This window comes from Pantherophis guttatus, chromosome 2, assembly GCF_059756535.1.
Source record: "Pantherophis guttatus breed Tessera chromosome 2, ASM5975653v1, whole genome shotgun sequence".
Lineage (NCBI taxonomy): Eukaryota > Metazoa > Chordata > Lepidosauria > Squamata > Colubridae > Pantherophis > Pantherophis guttatus.
This window is the reverse complement of record NC_142064.1, coordinates 245940729-245960585: the sequence shown is the minus strand read 5'-3', so window position 1 is coordinate 245960585 and position 19857 is coordinate 245940729. Positions and strand designations below refer to the sequence as shown.

The window sequence follows — 19857 nt, the reverse complement described above, 5'->3', positions numbered from 1 at the left end:
GAGATGGGGCCAGGGCCATCTGGGAGCGATGCACAGAGTCCAGAGCTTCCAGAGGCGGATAGCAGAGAGGCAGAGGAACAGGAGGAGCCTGTTCCTAGTGCACGTATGCGAAGAGCTGCCAGAAGGCAAGAGCAGCTGCAGCAAAAAGGACGACTCAGGCCAGAAGATGATTGGCCCTTCCCAGAAAGCTTAAAAGAGCAGCAATGGCTCTTGGGATCTTTGTAGGAAAGCAATATTGCTACATTTGTTTCTTGTCAGCATCTCTTGCTTCTGAACTTTTGCCAAGAAAAGCCTTTGGCAGGGTGCCAAAGAAGACAAAGGTTGGTGATAAGGCCAAAGGACTGTTTATGAAGAATTTGTTTTGGAATTAATTTGGACTAAGCTGAGAATGAAGTCATTCTCAGCTGTTCTAATAAAATATGTTTGTTTAGGATTGATTGTGTCTGGTAATAACTACTTGGGCCTAGGTCACAACAGTTTGACTCTCACTGGCTCAAGATTGACTCAGCCTTCCATATTTCTGGAAAACGAGGACCCAGCTTGTTGTGGGCAATATGCTGACTCTGTAAACTGCTTAGAGAAGGCTATGAAGTGGTATATAAGTCTAGTGCTATTGCTATATTTGCCATACGTGTATACCTCAATGTGTAGACCATACACACTTCAACAATGATTCAGAAGTAGTAGTCCAGATCATTTATGTTCCTGAAATGAATTGCAGTTGGTTAAATTAAAGTTAAGATGCAGCTGTAACTTTTTTCCCAGTCTCAGGTTGAAATTCTAGATATCTTAGACTAGGATAATGACTACAAGAGAGGTGCAAGCTCACTCCCATAATAAATATAAATCAGGGGACCCCAAACCCCGGTCTGTGGACCGGTACTGGGCCATAGCATGCCAGAAAGCAGTCCACACAAACAAGCAATGCCCCATCCACGAGATGCAGGCAGATGCCAAACCATGTCCCCAACCCCAGTCTGTGGAAAAACCTCTCTCCATTTGAACCAATCCCTGATGCCCAAAAGATGGGGGGCACTGGTCCAACTTTCCTAATCATGTTTAAAGCAAGGACAGCCCAACTATCTATCTAGCCATTCATGTATCTACCTATGTAAATGCATACACATATATACACATACTGGAGGCTAACCCTTTCTTAATTTTGTGCATAACTGAACAGATGCGCAATAACAGAGGCTTCGCAATGCAAGATCAACACCTTTAATTCTTTGCCTTGCCCACAAACAATGCCAAAGTTACCATGGCAACTGGACAGCTTTACCAGGGTAGCATTTAGTGAATGTGTGATATTACTTTTTTTAAAAAAAAAGACTGTGCAGTTGAAATCTGGAGAAAGCATCTGAGTTTCCCCTGGTTCTAGAATGTTCCCCCGTTTCGATACAAAGGGGTGGAGAGGAATTTAAGACCTGAAAGTGATGCTGTTTGAAGCAACATCTGCTTGTAAAAAGACATCTGCACATCTTTATGAAGGATTAGATAAAAGCTGCAACAACAGGGGTTCAACAACTATCCACCTTTCTCTGGTCAAAAGTCTCCACAAAACTCTTTATTTGGTTGAAAAGGATGTGTTTCAAAGAGTTGCACCTTAAAAATATTATAAAATATGGAGTCATTAGGTTACAAAAAGAAAAATGGTATATGTAATTTGAAAAAAAAAATCAGATAAATCTGCACTTAAAAACACAAATGTAGTAAAATCAGGGGTGGGTTCTAAAATTTTTTCTACCGGTTCTGTGGGCGTGGCTTATTTTGTGGGCATGGCTTGATGGTCATGTAACAATTATTTAGGATTTAGCAGATGTACTGGTCTACCAGGCTTTTAACTGCTTGCAGAGCTGTACCGATCTACCTATTTATTTTTTGCAGGCACTGATCTACTCATGTATTTTTGCAGGCACTGGTCTACTTATTTGTTTTCTTTTACCACTGATCAGCTGTAGGGCAGCCCTTTGAAGCCCTGCGGCAAGAGTTTAAACAGTTTTTTTCCCTCTAGTCATCAGTTGGGACTCAGGAGACAGCAATAGATTAGGGGTGGAGGCCAAATAAAAGGTAAGAATAATGTGGGGGGGCGCGGGGGACAGAACCGGTTCGGTGACATCATATCGTCACCACTACCGGCTCGAGAGAACTGGGCTGAACCGGAAGGAACCCACCACTGAGTAAAATGCAAATATTATGTATACCAGGAAAGTTGTATATAAAATCTTCATGTGTTACGGAATGTCACAAATGCAAATGGGTGTGAATTTTTTTGTTTTTTAATAGAGATCAACCGCTGCAAAAACGCCCCATTACTGCAGACAATACAACAGACTAGACTTACATTATTTGTGTATCTTAGTTGGGACTGAAGCAATAATTATAGTTTTTGGGGCTATGTTAATAGGCACTTTGGAGAAGAAGAGGAGGTATAGGTTCCAGATGGGGAAAGAAGCCGTGTTGTTAAATGCATGTTTGAACTGAATTACCGAGATTTTAAAAATCAAAACCAGCATCAGTTCAGTAGGAGAAAGCTGTTAATTATCACAGTAAAAAAAAAAAAAGAGGTGATGGGGAAATCAAAACTTGTTCTTTCTTCTGTGTTGGTTGGTTGCTTTATTATTATTTGTTTTAAAGAAATGTAAAATTTATTTAAAAGTCAGTTCAACTTTTGGTGACTACCACAGATATTCATATGGCTTGTTATTGCCTTCTTTCAGAATCTTTCCTCCCTCCGCATCAATATTAGCCATAGCGTTCTATTTTTTCTGAAGCTCATCCAAACAAGTGCGAATCAGGACCAATCCTACTTACACTTTCAGGAATAGCCAACAACCCCAATGTGGTGGGATGCAGTTTGAATTCCCAGGAGACCAAGAGGCAGTGAAATTTAGATAAGGAGCCGTTGGTGCTTTCTTAATTTGGTTGTTTTCTTGCAGACCTTTCATTACCCAAACTAGGTGACAGAATCACTGCTACGGTAAATTTAGATAGTTTGGTTGGAATCTCTCTTCCCCATTGACTTTGCTTGTCAGAAGGTTGCAAATAATGATTACATGACCCTGGGACACTGCAGCAGTCATAAATATGAGCCAGTTGCCAAGTACTGGAATTTTGATCAGATGTCTATGGGAATGCTGTAAGGGTTGTAAAGGTGAAAAATGGCCATAAGTCACTTTTTTCAGTGCCATAACTTCAAACGGTCACTAAATGAACTGCTGCAACTCGAGGACTATCTGTATATGTTTAATGATGCAAATAGCTGCTTTGCTTTGGCAAGATTTCTGCCTCTAGGTGAAGAACAATAAAGGAAACTGTTTATAAATAACGGCATGCCCTTCTTGGTTTTTGGAGCTTGACACCCACAAAGAGGCGGGTGGAAGAGGAAGAGAGAGAGAATGAGGATGGCAGAAGATGCACAATCTTGAAGCACTTAGCAAACAGGAAAAAAAAACCTTGGAGATAGATTTAATGTAATTTGGATCATTTAAGCACCAGCCTCTTGATGAGCCATGCATATAAAAGGAGAAAGTGGTAGCAAAGATTTCTACTCTGCTTGAGTGTGGGGTTAAGTACCTGTCTGTATATAGAGTATCAATCTGATGATATCAGTACCAAGAAATCCTCAAGTTAATACAACTATTTATCCCAATAAGTACAACTTCTTCCCAAGCTGCATTCCAGCTCTTTAGCTCAGATAAATTTCAGTATTTTACAGGGAAAAATGAAATCGTGCCCAGATGAACTAACAAAGGGAGGTACATGTTCTGATATGGTTCACAATTTTGCAATTTAAGAACCACGTACCCAGTGGTGGGATTCAGCCGGTTCGAGCAGGTTTGGGCGAACCGGTAGTTAAATTGCTGGCTGGCCCCGCCCCGCCCCGCCCCTTCCATGAGTCGCCATGCCACCCCATTTTGGCTCCCAGGAGGCCTACTAGGCCCAAAATGGGGCGCGGGGAGACACGTTCCCCCCCTTGGCCCGTTTTTGCTCCCAGGAGGGTGCAGGAGGCCAAGTGCTGCCTGCCACACCCCCTAGCCATGCCCACCATGGCCACGCCCACCCAGACGGTCATTAGGGCAGAGAACCAGTTGTTAAATTATTTTAATCCCACCACTACATGTACCCATGTTTAGACCACACTTTGCCAGAGTCACAGAAATTTTGTTGGGCAGGGCTATAAATACGTAGGCAAATAAATAAATTTTAAACCTGGAGTTTCAAAAAACAGTGTCTCTTTTTTCCAAAGAAACACTTAAAGTCGTATGCTTTCTGTCACTGAAGAAAGTATAGAATTCTCAAAAGGAGCATTAATCAGCTTTATCAGGTCAATTCAGCTTTCACATTTTCTTCCACTGTCCATTTCCTTCCACCTCTTAACAGGTTCAAAACCCTTTCCTAGCAGGAGAAACATCATATATAAGCTATGAGAACATTTATGACAGCAGAGGAGCTTTCCAAAAGGTGCCACCACAACAAAAATGTTGTTTCAGAGCCTGATTTATTTCTTCATTTGCTTATTTATTTCCCAGCTTTTTTATTTTTATAAATAACTCAAGGTGGTGAACATACTGTATCAGGGGTGGGTTCTACTTACCTTTACTACCAGTTCACAATGAGATCACGCGTTGAAGCTTCTGTGCATGTGCACATCGCCGATGACGATATCCGGGGCAGTGGGCAGAGCCTCCTGCTGTTTTTACTACCGGTTCCTGCAAACCAGTCCAAACCGGAGACAACCCACCACTGTACTATATGTAGCATTCCTTCTTCCTCCTATTTTCCCCACAACCACCACTCTGTGAGGTGGGTTGGACTGAGAGTGTGAGACTAACCCAAGATCAGCCAGCTAGCTTTCATTTTTTCATTTTGCTTCCTCATGCCTTCCTGGTCAGTTTTTAAAACACTCAGCCTCTTCATAACTAGGATTCAATGAAGATTTAGTGCTAAGAGATCAAGGTGTGCTGTTTTTTGTGCTCCTAAGATCCTACAGATGACTTCATGAATCTGGAATGGAGTTATGGGATGAATTAGGAGTGTCCAGTTCCTTCACTCTTGTAGTAGTTCCCACTCCAGTTCCCAAGTAGGACATCCCCTAGAACAGGTGTGTCAAAGTCACATCGTCACAGCAGTGTCACGTGATGTATCGAGACTTTTTCCCTCTTCGCTAAATTGGGCGTGGCCAGCGCATGACGCATCTGGCACGCAGGCAAGGAGTTTGACAGCCCTGCCCTAGATCAAAGGTGGGAACCCAAGACTCACAGACTGCATTTGACTCACAAAGCATATTTTTAGTGAGTGGGACCAGACATACTGGCTCTTTCCTACATTTGAAAAGCAGGTTGGATGAGTGTTAGGAAATAAATGGGTGCTATACTTAAACCTTGCCTTTTACCCCTCTGTAATACTCTTTAGATTCTTCAAAATTGGGCTATTTTCCCCTATTTGAAGTGTTGTTAAAGAATAATCTTAGCAAAGTCTTGCACAGAATAAAGGCATCCTTGTACATTTTTCTCCCATGGGGTTAAGGATCTTAAAAATTCCAAATACCTTCCCAGGAAACCAGTTTAATAAAGAGAAGAATAAAGAGCATTACAGAACAGTAGCACTTTTCAGGATTTTTTTCTTTCAGCAGTGAAAATGTTTTCAAAATAGCATTATTAACTACTAAGTACATACGTATCTTCACTTTTGCTTTTTCAGTGCCTTAAACATATATGTGTGTTTGTGTGTGTGTGTGTGTGTGTGTGTGTATGTATATGTATATGTATATGTATATGTATATGTATATGTATATATGTAGGTCTTTGGTTATTCGGGTTTTCTCCCGCGTAAAATTGGAAGTGTCTTGGCGATGTTTCGACGAAGTCTCATTCGTCATCTTCAGGCTGGTGTTTTCGGCTTCGTGCTCCTAGAAGCCAAAAACACCAGCCTGAAGATGACGAATGAGACTTCGTCGAAACGTCGCCAAGACACTTCCAATTTTACGCGGGAGAAAACCCGAATAATCAAAGACCTACATACAAATACCCGCGAAAACCTCAGAATATATATATATATATATATGAATATCTCTTTCCCTCCATTTACCTCAACTTGTATAACCACAATTGAGCCCAAAATTTTAGTCGCTAAGAGAGACAGTTGTTAAGTGTATTTTCCCCATTTTACCAGTTTTCTTGCCACAGTTGTTAAGTGAATCATTCAAGTTATTAAGTTAGTTAACATGGTTGTTAAGTGAATCTGGCTTCTCCTTTGACTTTACTTGTCAGAAGATTGCCAAAAGTGATCACATGATCACAGCACACTGCAACCATCATAAATATTAGTCAGTTGGCAAACATTCCGAATCACGTGGCATATAATGGGGATCCTGCAATGGTCATAAGTTACTTTTTTCAATGCCTTGTAACTTCGAACGGTCACTAAACAAATGGTTGTAAGTCGACCGATGTCATACACAAATAAGAACCAAGGAAACGCCCATAAAATTATTTTAGAAATTATTCCAGAAGTTCAAACAATTCAAATCCATTCGATACCAATTATATTCTCATTTGCCCGAATTTCAACAATGGACGTGAAAAGCGAATGCGGACACACAACTGAACATTTAAACTAGAAATGCATCAGTATTTCAAGGGAGGAAACATTCTCGTTAGAAGCTTCTACAGTATATCTGAAATCAAAATGGAGCAGAATCCAGATAGATTAAATTACTTGTTCTAAGATAAAACCCAAATATGAAAATGGTGTGACATGAGAATCATACCCTATGAATAGAATACTAAACAAAATTCCTACCCCATCTTTGGCAGGCACCTTAGAGGGAAAAGATTCTAGAGGTTTTTTAATTTTTTGCATTGAATTTTATTTCTCTTTAAGCATTTTTCATATCAATACATTTTCCTTCTTGATAATCAGTGAGGATTATTCTCCGCAATAAATTTTGACTTCTCCAAGCATCTATAGAAGGTTAAATTTAAAATGACAAAATATTTATTCTATTAAAAGTTTGATCTGTTTTGCTCACTCTCTCTCTCGCTCTCAGGAGAATAAGAAAACATTTATAAAAATACTGAAACAGCCTGTGTCACTTCTGTTCCTGAATAGGCAGCGGTATCATGTCCCACTTATCACACTAACTACATCCACTGTTAATCCCATTGTAATTTGCTCAAATTAATTGTCTATTTCCTGGCTAATCAACTCCTACTTAGTGCCAAACGTTAAGTGCCATAGTAAAAACATCACCTCCATTCTAGCTCTCCATGTACAACATATGATGGGATTTTCCAGGACACACTGTTCATGGTGTCAAAACTTTTTTAATCATGAAGACGAAAGAAAAGAAGCAGAGAGAAATACCTTGGCCATGTTAGCAACGTATATCAAACTTTGGGCCTGGAATGGCTTATTCTACAGCGAAAGCCATTTTGATTTCTTCATGCGACAATATTACCAGGAGCCTTGGTAGTACAGTGGTTTAATGCACCCTGTTATTAACACAGCTGCCTGCAATTTCTGCAGGTTCGAATCTTACCAGGCTCAAGGTTGACTCAGCCTTCCATCCTTTCTAAGGTAGGTTAAATGAGGACCCAGTTTGTGGGGGCAATAAGCTGACTTTGTATAAATATACAAAAAAATATAAAAAAATTACAAAAAAAATATACAAAAGTATGAAGGCTATTGCTTAACTCATTGTAAGCCGCCCTGAGTCTCTGGAGAAGGGCAGCATATAAATCAAATTAATATATATATATATTATGATAAAAACTAACTGAACCCACTGGTCTGACCATTGTTACACAAATTCTATTTTCCCCTCATTTTTTATTCTTTTAGAGAAAACATTTCCACAGCTAACAATTCACAGCATGTTGACAGAAAAAGCCTCCTACGTGAATTGGAAGATCTAACAATTAATTACAAAATTCCAGAGTTCTCAGAAGAAACAATACATTCCAAGAACCAGGGTACAAAATATGGAAGGCAAATACAAAGGAGAAATGTGTATGGAGATTCTCAGTCATCCAAGTCATGGTTGTCTCAAAGGTGCTTTTTCCCAAAGGCAACTGGACTTTCTTGGGGTTTTTTCCCCTTGAAAATATTTAGCTTCTCATCCAAGAAATTTCTTCAGTTCTCTGACCTTTTTTGTTCAAGGAAAAAAAACAACAACAAGAAAGTTCAGTTGCCTTTTGGAAAAGCACCATTGGGACAAAGGAGGTATATTTCAGTTTGTGTGGCTCCTTACAGGTACTTCAATGCCACTTCAATCGAAAGATTCTGACCACCTTCCAAAAGTTTTTTAATATAACCTGCCAACCAAAATTAAATATCTATATAATGTACAGTCTGGCATCAATAGAAACCACAACACTAACAACTGTTGCCTGCACACATTCCAGATACATTCTCCATCCAACTCCTTCATCCTTTCTAAATTGGATGGCCAAAGTTATTTTGGCTTCTCTGTATACTTAATTTGGATGCTTCCATTGTTTTTTATTGTTTTAAAATGTTTTAAGTATTTTATCTGTAATATTTGCTTAATTGTAAGCTGCCCAGAATTATTGACTGAAATGGGCGGCTACAGAAAGTGGATGGATGGATGGACGGACAAACGGACAGATGGACTGACTGACAGATCTTATACGTTTTCTGAATGTTACCAGTGAATATGAAGATCTTCTTCCAAGGGTAACTGATGCACTATTTCCTGCCTAATCAACAGCTACTTCAGGGCAGAAAAGTCAGTCAATCAACAGCTACTTTAATGCCAAGTCTTAGATGTCATAATAAAACATCATTTTCACTCTATCTCTATGTTTATGGCATAACATGCAACATTCCAGAAAACAACTACTGGATTCGTCCGTACAGAACTTACAGCAAAGGAAGCTTGTCTCCTTATCCCCTCCTCACTGCACCTTGCAGCAAATGGAGACCTTGTCAGCATGCCTTAGACTGAGTCCCCAAAGTCTTGTTTATTGAGTCCCCAAAGTCTCATTAAATTTCTATATTACTGGGCCCACAAAACCTGGTGACACTCAGAAACAAACACACAGAGAGAGAAGCATATAGATGATATGGGTAGCACCCTTTTTTTCTGCTGAATTTTGCATTCCCTCAATGGATGCAATCTTCAGCAAGCTACTAAGAGAGTTGCTTGGATCCCACAGAGATGCTAGTCTCAATCCTTCAAAGTAAACCAGAGTAGAAAACCATGCATGCTAATGCTACTTTTATTAGAGGGTTAGAGTAATAGAACCTTGCAAGTTTGAATGTGCTTCCCCACTCTCCCTTTATCCGCATGAGAATTAGGATAGGTCATAGCTGAGATGCTTTCTCAAATTTCATTTCTGCTCCAGACTCAAAATTTTATCTGACTCCTGTCTTGGTTGAAGCGCTTCCTCCTATTTCTCAAGAGTATTCCTTCTGCCCATCTCAGCTAGTCATCCTGTGATACTTCCAATTTACCTTTCTTTTCCGATCTCTTCATTCCCCTCTTCCAAAGACTAGGAAGGAAAAGAACTTTAACCAGGCATCTCGCCCTCTGGAATGAGCTACCCCCAGGGATACGACTAATCCCGGACCTCCGGACCTTCCGCCGGGCCCTGAAGACTTTTTTATTTCAGCAAGCCAGGCTGGGTTAAAAAATTTTTAATTGGGGACTTTTATGGGTAAGGGGTTTTAAATTGGAGAAGCCAAAGATAATTTAATTTCGTTTTAATGTATTTTAATATTTGTATTGTGTGTTTTTAATTCTGGCTGTTCACCGCCCCGAGTCCTTCGGGAGAGGGGGCGGTATAAAAATTTAATAAATAAATAAATAAATCTCCTTGAAATTTTCTTGAAATGCAATGAAATTCAGTGGACTATCAGTCCAGGGGCTGCACACGACTGTGGGTCATAGGATGCTCACACCTATGTAACAGGAGGTAGGATATAGCTAATTCCTGTTCAAAATCATACCTATGCTCATAAACACTTTGAACATTTCCTCAAATTAGGAGGAAAAAAATATTACAGAAAGTTGTGTCTTTTTTTTCAGGGCAGGAAAAAGACATTTTATTTATATCCCTCTTTTATTGTTTTTACAAAATAACTCAAGACAAGCGAACATATTCAATACACCTTATAGGGTTTCTGCCTAAGCAGGGGGTTGGACTGGAAGACCTCCAAGCCCCTTCCAACTCTTCTGTTCTGTTCTGTTCTGTTCTGTTCTGTTCTGTTCTGTTCTATTCTATTCTATTCTATTCTATTCTATTCTATTCTACTCTACTCTACTCTACTCTACTCTACTCTACTCTACTCTACTCTAATTATCTGAACACCTTCCTCTTCCTATTTTCTCCACAACACCCTGTGAAATGGATTGGGCTGAGAGAGAGTGACTGGCTCCAAGGTCACCCCGCTGGCTTTCAAGGCAGGACTTGAACTCATGATCTCCCGCTTTCTAGCTTGGTGCCTTAACCACTAGACAAAACAGACTCTTGCTGCCCATTGCTGTACTTTCCACAGAATTAGAGCAGATATAAGGCTGAGGCAGTAGCTCTTTTCCTGTCACACAAAATGAGCATTGTTGGGTTTTACACTCTTGAGTTGAAAAATGACTTCCAAAATTTACTGTATTTCCTAACTATTTGGCCCAATGCAGTCTCTCTGCCAAGGACTTCCACAACCATGGCAAAGAAATACTGCAATGGCTACATTTCCTTTCTTCCAATTTGTGACTCGGAAAACAGTGGGTACATCTGGGATAAGAATATACCATTTGGATTCAGCTCGGGCAGAATAAACAATCGCAAATAATCTTTTGATATCTCATACACATAATTCCATAGTATATTTTAAGTCAAGAAACAGAGAAATCATTTTAATGTGGGGAGAATCCAGTTATCTGTGGGCGGAAAAATAGTCGTTTTGCTAATGAAATCTGGGTAGTAGTTGTGGTTGTTTAGTACAGGTGAAGAAGCTGGCATTCTTCCCATCAGGCTACAGAGCATCTACAAGAGGATTGGCTCCAGGATTTTCCATGCGACCTTTCAAGTTAGACTACAACTGAAGAAAGAAGCCTTCAGCCATCACTGTAGGTCATGCTTTATCTACAGGATGATGGAAACACCTCTTTTTCCTGTCTAGCAATAGCACATTTCCGCCGAGTTTCTATTCAACAGGTTGTTCTCCCTTGGAAGCATCTCAGTCTGCTTTCATCCTCCAGAAGCACAAGGGGACTTAACAAAAGCAATGCCCTGAAGCAAAACTGCCTGGCTTCCTTCAGAAAAATGGCCTCGGGTCACTCCAGCTCAGCTCTCTTCTCCAGGGAACAGCACGCCTCACTTTCTGTCTTGTAGAATGAAGTACGCCTCTGCAGAAGTCATGGCACTGTTTGTGCACCATAGTAATTAGGCTTTTTTTAAAAAAAAATCCCACACATCTAACAAAATTGTGGATTTACCCAAATTAGGTCTATGGCATGCTGGAGAGAAGCTTTTATCTCATTCTGTCTGTTTGGAATGCAATATTTATGAGCACGAGAAGGCTGTTCTGTTCAACTACTAAGCGTAATCTTTGGTGCCGTCTCAGAGGCCTCTTTTGTGGCCTTGAGAACTTTCTTCAGGTCTGACTTGTTATGGTCCACTGAACCAGTAGTGTTGTGGCCCTCCAGTGGCCTGCGCGGATCGTGGCTGATCCCAATGATGAGGAGGCTGGTGTGGGGTTGCGCCAGCAGCCTGCGCAGTCAGCGCTCACGTCAGACAGCGAGGAGGCTGAAGAGGATGTGGTGCCAGAGGCAGAGACTCAGCTTGGGCCTTCAGAACCTCCAGAGGCTCCTTCAAGTGGAGAGAGCGAAGTGGAGGAGCCTCTCCTCAATGCTTGAGCACGCAGGGCTGCCAAAAGGCAGGAGTGGCTACTCAGGAGGAGGAGGTCTCCTCGAGAGTAAGGATTGAGGATAATTGGCCATCCCCTTAGCCTATTTAAGTCGCATGCAGTTAGTAATTTCTTGCTGGAAACAACTTGTAATTATCATCAGATCATTTTTGGAAAAGTCTTATTGTATCTTGTTTTCTGGGCTGGCTACCAACCTTTGCCGGACTCTGGTTTATTCTTGCTACTTAATAAATTTGATAAGGACCGTTGGTGTGTCTCAATATCCTCGGGAATCCGGAGCTGGGGCAGAACAGGTAGATGTGGCCTTCAGCTGCCAAAAAAAAACTGTACTACACTATGCAATGGTGACGCCAGATTAATTAATGTTGTTTCTTTATTAGGCACATCTCCATGATACTTGAAGGAAGAGTGAACTGTTTGGGAGGGAAGCCTTAGGTCCAGAAGGTTCATTCTCAGCTACGATTACCAGACATCTCCTACAAAAAGAAGACATATCCTCCTTATTGCCTTAAAATTCTGCATCCGGCAGGCGATTCTACATTATCACAAGCATACATTCTTGAAAATAAAATTGTTGGAAAAATATTGCAACTGAAAAACAGTGTTCCTGATTCTGGGGAAAAGGTAATTTCATATACATGAAGACTATAGGAGGAGGAGAGGCAGAACCTGGAGGCAGTGGCAAGAGACGAAGGTTATTACCTTCCACAGATGAGCCGTGGTGGTGCAGTGGTTAGAGTGCAGTACTGCAGGCTACTTCTGCTGACTGCCAGCTGCCAGCAGTTTGGCAGATCTAATCTCACCAGGTTGAAGGTTGACTCAACCTGCCATCCTTCCGAGGAGGGTAAAATGAGGACCCAGATTGTTGGGGGGCAATAGGCTGACTCTGTAAACCGCTTAGAGAGGGCTGTAAAACATTATGAAGCAGTATATAAGTTTAAGTGCTATTGCTATTGCTATTACTTTCCCACAAGAGGTTCAAGTCAGGCCTCTCTTGAATTCCATCCCCAGGCTCTACCTTGCCTTCTCCTACAAAGACCTAAGTACATTTTTTTTAAAAAATTTGATTTATATGCCGCCCTTCTCCGGAGACTCAGGGCGGCTTACAATGCGTTAAGCAATAGCCTTCATTCTTTTGTATATTTTATACAAAGTTAGCTTATTGCCCCCACAAACTGGGTCCTTTTTCACTTTTTGACAGGTGCAAGAATCAGAGCCGCTCATAAATAGCCAAAGCAAGCAACTTTAATGTTGTTTACCTAGATTACAAGAATCTCCCCAGACTGCTAGCCTTCCCTTGGGAATGACCAGATAAAGCCTCACAGATCTTGTAGGAGGACAAACTTACTGTATCCCTCTTGTGGCTGCAAAATGACCCAAAGCTAAGCCCACACTTGACCCCACCTTCCAGCCTATCTGATAATTTCCCAACAATTTGTTTTGTTTTGTTTTGTTAAACAGTGTGTCCTCCTTTCTCTCCATTTAGCTTCCTTCCAAATTGTTTGCGTCCTCCTTTACCTGTTCAAGTATCTGGCAATCCTATTTTCAAAGCAGATTCCATTAATTAGAAGTTATGTAAATGTTGTGGGTGTATGGCCCAGTGCAAATAAATGAGCTCAGCTATCTAACAATCTACAATCCTGTAGTACTCGATATTTCTACTCATATTTCCCAAGGTAAGTCGTTATTAAAGTGAGATTTGAAATGACTCTCCCTCTTTTGTTCCAATACAGTAAGTCAAGGCAATCTCAGTTTTTGAACCTGTCTAGACGAGAAGTGAAAAAACAAATCAACCTAAGTGTGGAAAAGAAAAACATGGAAGTGACAATGGTCACCAGGATTGATTTGGCAGGCTGAGTGGGACGCAGGGCTGTCTTAACACATGGGCCTGATGGGCATATGCCCAAGGGCCCCACGAGGGGCCTCATACTAATCTGTGTACAGCAACATATTTATTACATTTTACTGCATTTTTTATGAATACTAACATGGAAATATATGTTTAATTTTATCAACCATTTACATTTCACATTTGGGGAAAACAACCCTGTTTCCCCCAAAATAAGACATCCCCTGATAATAAGCCCAATTGGGCTTTTGAGTGCATGGCAATAAGGCCAAGCACTTATTTCAGGGTTCAAAAAAAATATAAGACAGGATCTTATTTTCGGGGAAACACGGTAGTTGTCATAGGGGGCCCAGTACACTCCTTTACCTGGGGCCCATATTGCTGTTAAGACGGCCCTGAGTGCATGCCCCCTTCATCTCTCAACGCTTTGTGTCCAACCCTTCTGAAGCTCTCAGTAAAAGAGGACAAACTGTTCCAGATAGCAGAAGTGTACTGTTCTTCATTTAAAGAATAAATTCTCAGAGGAAAGTGATTGCTAATTGCCAGATGAGGTGCAAAGAATTACGAATACACCAGCTTTTCATTTAGAAAAAAAAAAAATCCACACCTTTCTCTGCCTTTTTTCCAGTCCACTAGAATTGCTTACATTCCCTGGAATCATGGGCTTCCACAGGGAGGAGTCAATATCAGCAAAACGGCAGGCCGAACATGCAATGAAAGCTCCATCCATTTTACATGTCCATGCAATATAGATGCATATACAAAAGAGACAAGATTCGCTTCATAATACTCCAGCTACCGTCCTGCCAATTTGGAAGACCCTCTTTCTCTAAGGAGCCTCTGCCTGGAATATCCTTGGCAGCTAGATGCCAGAATAAGATGGTTTCAATGAGTCTTCTAAGAAGGGTGGGGAGGGGAGAGAGAGGGAAAGGGAAACAGATTTTGTTTTAATCTGCTAAAAATAAGGGAGACAGGCTTTCAGGTTTTCTTCAAACTTTATCCAGCTGCCACAAGTTCTTTCATGCATAGGAGGAATTGAAGGCTACCTTCCAAGCATCCCCAAATGCATTTTGTTAAAAAGTTAAAGGGTATTAATTTTATCTCCTCTCCCTAAAGGGCATTTCTAAGAAACTCTATAGGCAGTTTTCCCAAGCAAGTTAGCGATCTTATTTACTTATTTAAATAATTTTATGGCTGCCCATCCTGCTACAGCAAGTCTGGGCAACTAGCAGTGAATTAAAACTTTAAAAAACAATTGCAGTAACCAAATAATTACAAAAAGAAGTTACAGTGATATATCATGCTCCAGGGATCCCAACAAATTCTTCCCTTTTGTAAATCATTAGAAAAGAACAGACAATCAACCTAACATCAACCCAAATGGTTAAAGGATAAATCTGGTCTTTCATACTTTATGGAAGGTCAAAAAGGTTGAGATCATCATTCTGATGATTTGGGGAAGCTATATTTAAGCCAGACACCATGACAGAGAAGGTATCCAGAGCATGACAATGTTGTTCACTCTTTTAAAACAAGCAGAAACAATCAGAGACTGTAACTATTGATACTCTGGGCCATGTAGTACCTTATAGGTGATAATCATCGGCTTGAATTGTTCCTGAGGGTCCCTGGAAGCCACTGCAGTTCATGGACCAATGATGTTATATGAGTATACTGTCCGTGTTAACACCTTCATGGCCCACTCAGCTTCTGGATGTTCTTCAAGGACAGCCTCATCAGCAGATCTTTACAATAATCCACACAGAAGGTGATTAAGGCATAGGATATCTTCAGTAGGGCCTTCCAATCCAGAAAATGGATAACAAAGACAACAACCAAGCTCAAAGAGTACCAAGGAGACCCCTCCTGCTTGTAATATATTATCCTCTCAGGAAATTATGAATACCGGGATTAAAATATCCATATCCCTTGACTAACATGCAACTTCATGAAGGTAAAAAATGAAAACGTAATTCCTAAAAAACCTAGGAAAGATAGAAAGAAAGAAAGAAAGAAAGAAAGAAAGAAAGAAAGAAAGAAAGAAAGAAAGAAAGAAAGAAAGAAAGAAAGATAGATAGATAGATAGATAGATAGATAGATAGATAGATTCCCATTAAGATAAATCTTACAGGTTCCCTGATGCAACTTTATGTCCTAACCCATGTGAAATTTATTTTGTCCTAAGAGATAAACCAAATCACAGGATATTTCCACTGTTGAACAGGTTTTATGCACCACTTCAATGTTTTTGCAACAACAGATGCTGTAGCAGCTCATCTTTTCCATTTGCTGTCAATATTTCTGGTCCATTTCATTTGCTATTTTTATGGTCAGTGCAATGAGAGTACAAGAATTTTTAAAAACAGAGAAATAGAAAAGAGAGAGAAGGTAGACAGGAGAGAGAAATTCCTGTTTGAAAGTAAGTGCTACTGACAAATATAATGGGACTGATAAATCTTTCTCCTGCCAGCACTAGACATGAACAAGGAGCTTTACCAACTAATCAGTCCACGCAGGCTCAGAAGACCCAGGAGACAGCAGTCTAGCTGTACCAGAAAGGCAGATGTGCTATGCAATGTGATACTACAGATGCCACACAGGTTGCTACTGGGTACAACTCCAGAGAGAAAAAGGAATAGAATTACAATGGGAATTAAAATGCACCATATTGATGATAGTATGGTAAACTAGCACCACTTCAATTCATAAGGAAAATCTCCTCTTTACCACTCAAAAATAGGAAGGTAAATTGAAAATTGCTGTAGGAAGCCCCCCTCCTCCAATTAAAATATATTCTTTATTCTTAATATTAAAAAGAGGCAGGATAGAATATTTCCCCTAGAGGAGAATTGGAGAAAAATCTTAACAAAGGCAGAAAGCAGCCCCAGTCTTCCTGGTATAGGAAAACAGCCTCAAGAAGCATGAAGGCGCCAGTCGTTAGGGGATTTTGTATCCATTCAAAAAGATTGGGCCACTCTATTCAGAGAGTCCAAATAAGCAACACAATTAGGCAAGACAAAAGTTGACAAGATTAGCTCAGACAAACACCTAGAATTTGCATTTCCCCTTTTGCCTGTAGAGCCAGCCATGACCCCTACATGACCCCATAGGAATCTGGCAACAGTCATTAGAATATTAAAGGACATGTTCTTGCACAGAAACAGGCATCTCAATCACAAGGCCCCAAAGAATGTATAACTCTCAACCCCATTTTGTCAGCCACTCCAGAAACATGCTGTTGTTACTGAAATTTCTGGAAAATCAAATAAACAGAGACCTTCTTTCCGGCAGCCAGCCTAATTTTGTGACACCATTAATGTTCTAATACAGATGTTGGTAAGGGAGGACCACTCAATCCCCTCTACTAATGCAAAACATTACAAACAAACAATGGGTTCCACCTGAATTGCTTGTAGGTCATTGTGTGTGTGTTTATGTGTGTGAGAGAGAGACAGAGACATTAGAAGTATTTATTACTTAGATTTGCACCTCCTGTTTCCTCCAAGAACTCCGAATGCATTCGCTCCCCGAGGATTTCTCTATAAGATACCCAAGAGAAAATAACCCAAAGGTGTTTTTTTCAAGAGGCAATTGGACTTTCTTGTTTTTCTTTGAAGATGTTTTGTCTTCAAAATGTTTCAAGACATTTCATCTTGAAAAAGCACCTTTGGGACAACCATGACTGAGACTCTCCATAGATAAGAGAAAATGACTGATCCAAAATCACAAAGCAAGATTCATAGCTGAGTATAGAACTAAATTTTGACCATTCTGGTCATTATTCAACTCTACAACTTCTACATTACTATGTAAAGAATTCATAAGCCACCAATAACCATAGCCCATAATTTGGCATATTATGTCCAAACAGGGAGTCTTCTCAAATGGTAGCCATAATGTATAGAATATCCTATATTTAATATATACTAATATTTTAAATACAGATACTGTAAAGAGAAATGCCCATCATCCTCATTCTTCTTTGATCTGATGCCTTCCAGATATGCTGCATTTCAGCTGCCATAATATACACAAATAACATTTTGAAATATGTAAATCTCATCTCAAGAATCCTTAAACTCTCATTCCACCTCCCCCAAAATCACGCATTGCTTTAATCCATGTTTTGTATTTATGCATGGTTTGTTAAAGAAGCTGTAACAGTGGGATGCACACAATATTGCGAAGTAAGCTACAAACAAAACACAACACTTTTTTTTAGTATATATGAGAGTTAACAGTTATCTATCCAATGTTTTCTACTAGTCAAAAGAGGAAGCAATATGTTTTCCCTTGGCAGAGATTTTGGGATATTTTATAATAATATTTTTATACTTTATCTGATTATACTACGATATTATGATGTTGTATTTATTAGTAAATGGGTACCTATCTAAACTTCATATATAAGATAGACTTCTTTTATTTCTTTTTTTAGCTTGTCTGTTTTGTTGGTTACCTTTTCTCTTTCCCTTTTCTGGCTTCTAGCATTCTGTTTCCATGCCAGAGAACCGCAAAAGAATTCTTATACATCCTTGGGAAAAAATATTCGGGTGCTGTGATGTATCTATAGCCTTCAAAGATAAGAATCATGCAAACCACAGGATTCCCTGTGTCATTCTATGGAAGCAAAACTTGGAATTTGAAGAGTCAAAATAAGATGACTATTGACACCTTTGAACTTTCTCAGGGGGGAACATTCCGAAAATATTATGGACAGCCAAGAAACCACTGGATTACTGAATAAATCAACTCAGAGTTCTCACTTGAGACTGTAGGAAGTTAAAACCCACCTCTCTCCTAGAAAAATGAAATATTTTAGGAAATATTAAAAGGGCAGAATATTTCCCCTAAAAGGAAGGCAGAAACTCATTCCCCCCCACTTTATCAATGGGCCATTAAGGCCTGGGCCAGTCTATTCTACATAACAAAGATCTACCTCCTTCAGGCAGAGCCATAGTAGGAATTGCCCAGAGCCTTTCATTACATCATCACCCAGCAAGAGTCAACCAAGTCTTGGACTCAAAAGACAACCTACAAAGTTACACCTGCATGGCCCCATGGGAGTCTGACAACCAATCAGAACGCAAGCTCAAATTCAAAACCCAACAGAGGGCATAAAACCCAGGCACTCTCAGCATCTCTGCCCTTTTTTCGCCCAACATCTCCAAGGATCCAGTGTCCATGAATCCATGAATCCAGTGTCTTTTTCCTCACTTGGAACTGAACACAGAAAGATATTTCTTCCAACAAGACATAAATGACCAGGATCAAATTATCCTGGTTTGGACCCAGCTACAGAAAAAGGCTCTAGTGCTGTGAAAAGTGGTAGGAAAGACAAAAGGAAGATAACCAGGCTCAAATTGAATGGACCCAGTTCCAGCAATTATGAGTGCACCACTGGGAGACCTGAGTAGGGATCATAATGGACAAAATCCATCTATATAGTTGCTAGGAGTCAACACCAACTTGATGGCACATAGTAATAATAATAAACTCCAGTATAGAAAGGTTTTCCGAATGAAAAGAAGCAAGACAGATGGCAATGTCTCTGTGTTATTTGGCCGCCTATTTGTTTCCTAACAGGTATCCAAATTATTTTTAAGTATGATGGCTCTTCCCCAAAGAAAAATACTAATTATTTGTTAGAAAGAAGTACTAATAAGCGCTTTGCCTTTCCTCTCGAACAGCTCTATTGAATCTATCTAAACAATCAGCATGAAGTCTTTTGTTACCATGTATCGAAGCCTCTATCGAAATATATGGACCTAAAGTTCAAGTTAATAACAAAAAAGTAGGAGCTACCTGGATCTTGAAGCTCATTCTAAGGACAACACACTGTGACAAAGAAGTTGTGCTTCTGGGCTCCCAACAGATGGCATTGTTTAATCCAAGGAACCTGGAGTTTGCCAATCTTTTCAGATCAAATTGGCCAGGCAGATACTAAGGAGATAGGCAGTCCAATCTATGCCATGTAGGACTTTATAAATAACAACCAGCACTTTTAATCCTATCTGGAAACAAATCGGCAACCATTGGAGCTCACAAAGCAAAGATATTACATGGGCACATCCATCATTCTGGACCAGTTGAATTTTCCAGCTGGTCTTCAAGGG

General features: G+C 40.1%; 1 protein-coding gene across 3 annotated transcripts in view; it reads right to left on the bottom strand.

Moving 5' to 3' along the window:
• FHIT (fragile histidine triad diadenosine triphosphatase) overlaps positions 1-19857 on the bottom strand; it is a 1529913-nt gene that overhangs the window by 984744 nt on the left and 525312 nt on the right. Inside the window, exon 1 of one of the 3 annotated variants that reach the window (XM_087883751.1) lies at positions 4598-4900. The exons of the other annotated variants lie outside the window; for them this stretch is intronic. The gene's annotated coding sequence lies outside the window, so the exon portion shown is untranslated. Of the gene's footprint in view, positions 1-4597; positions 4901-19857 lie in introns of those variants that run through there. 3 annotated transcript variants of the gene reach the window in all.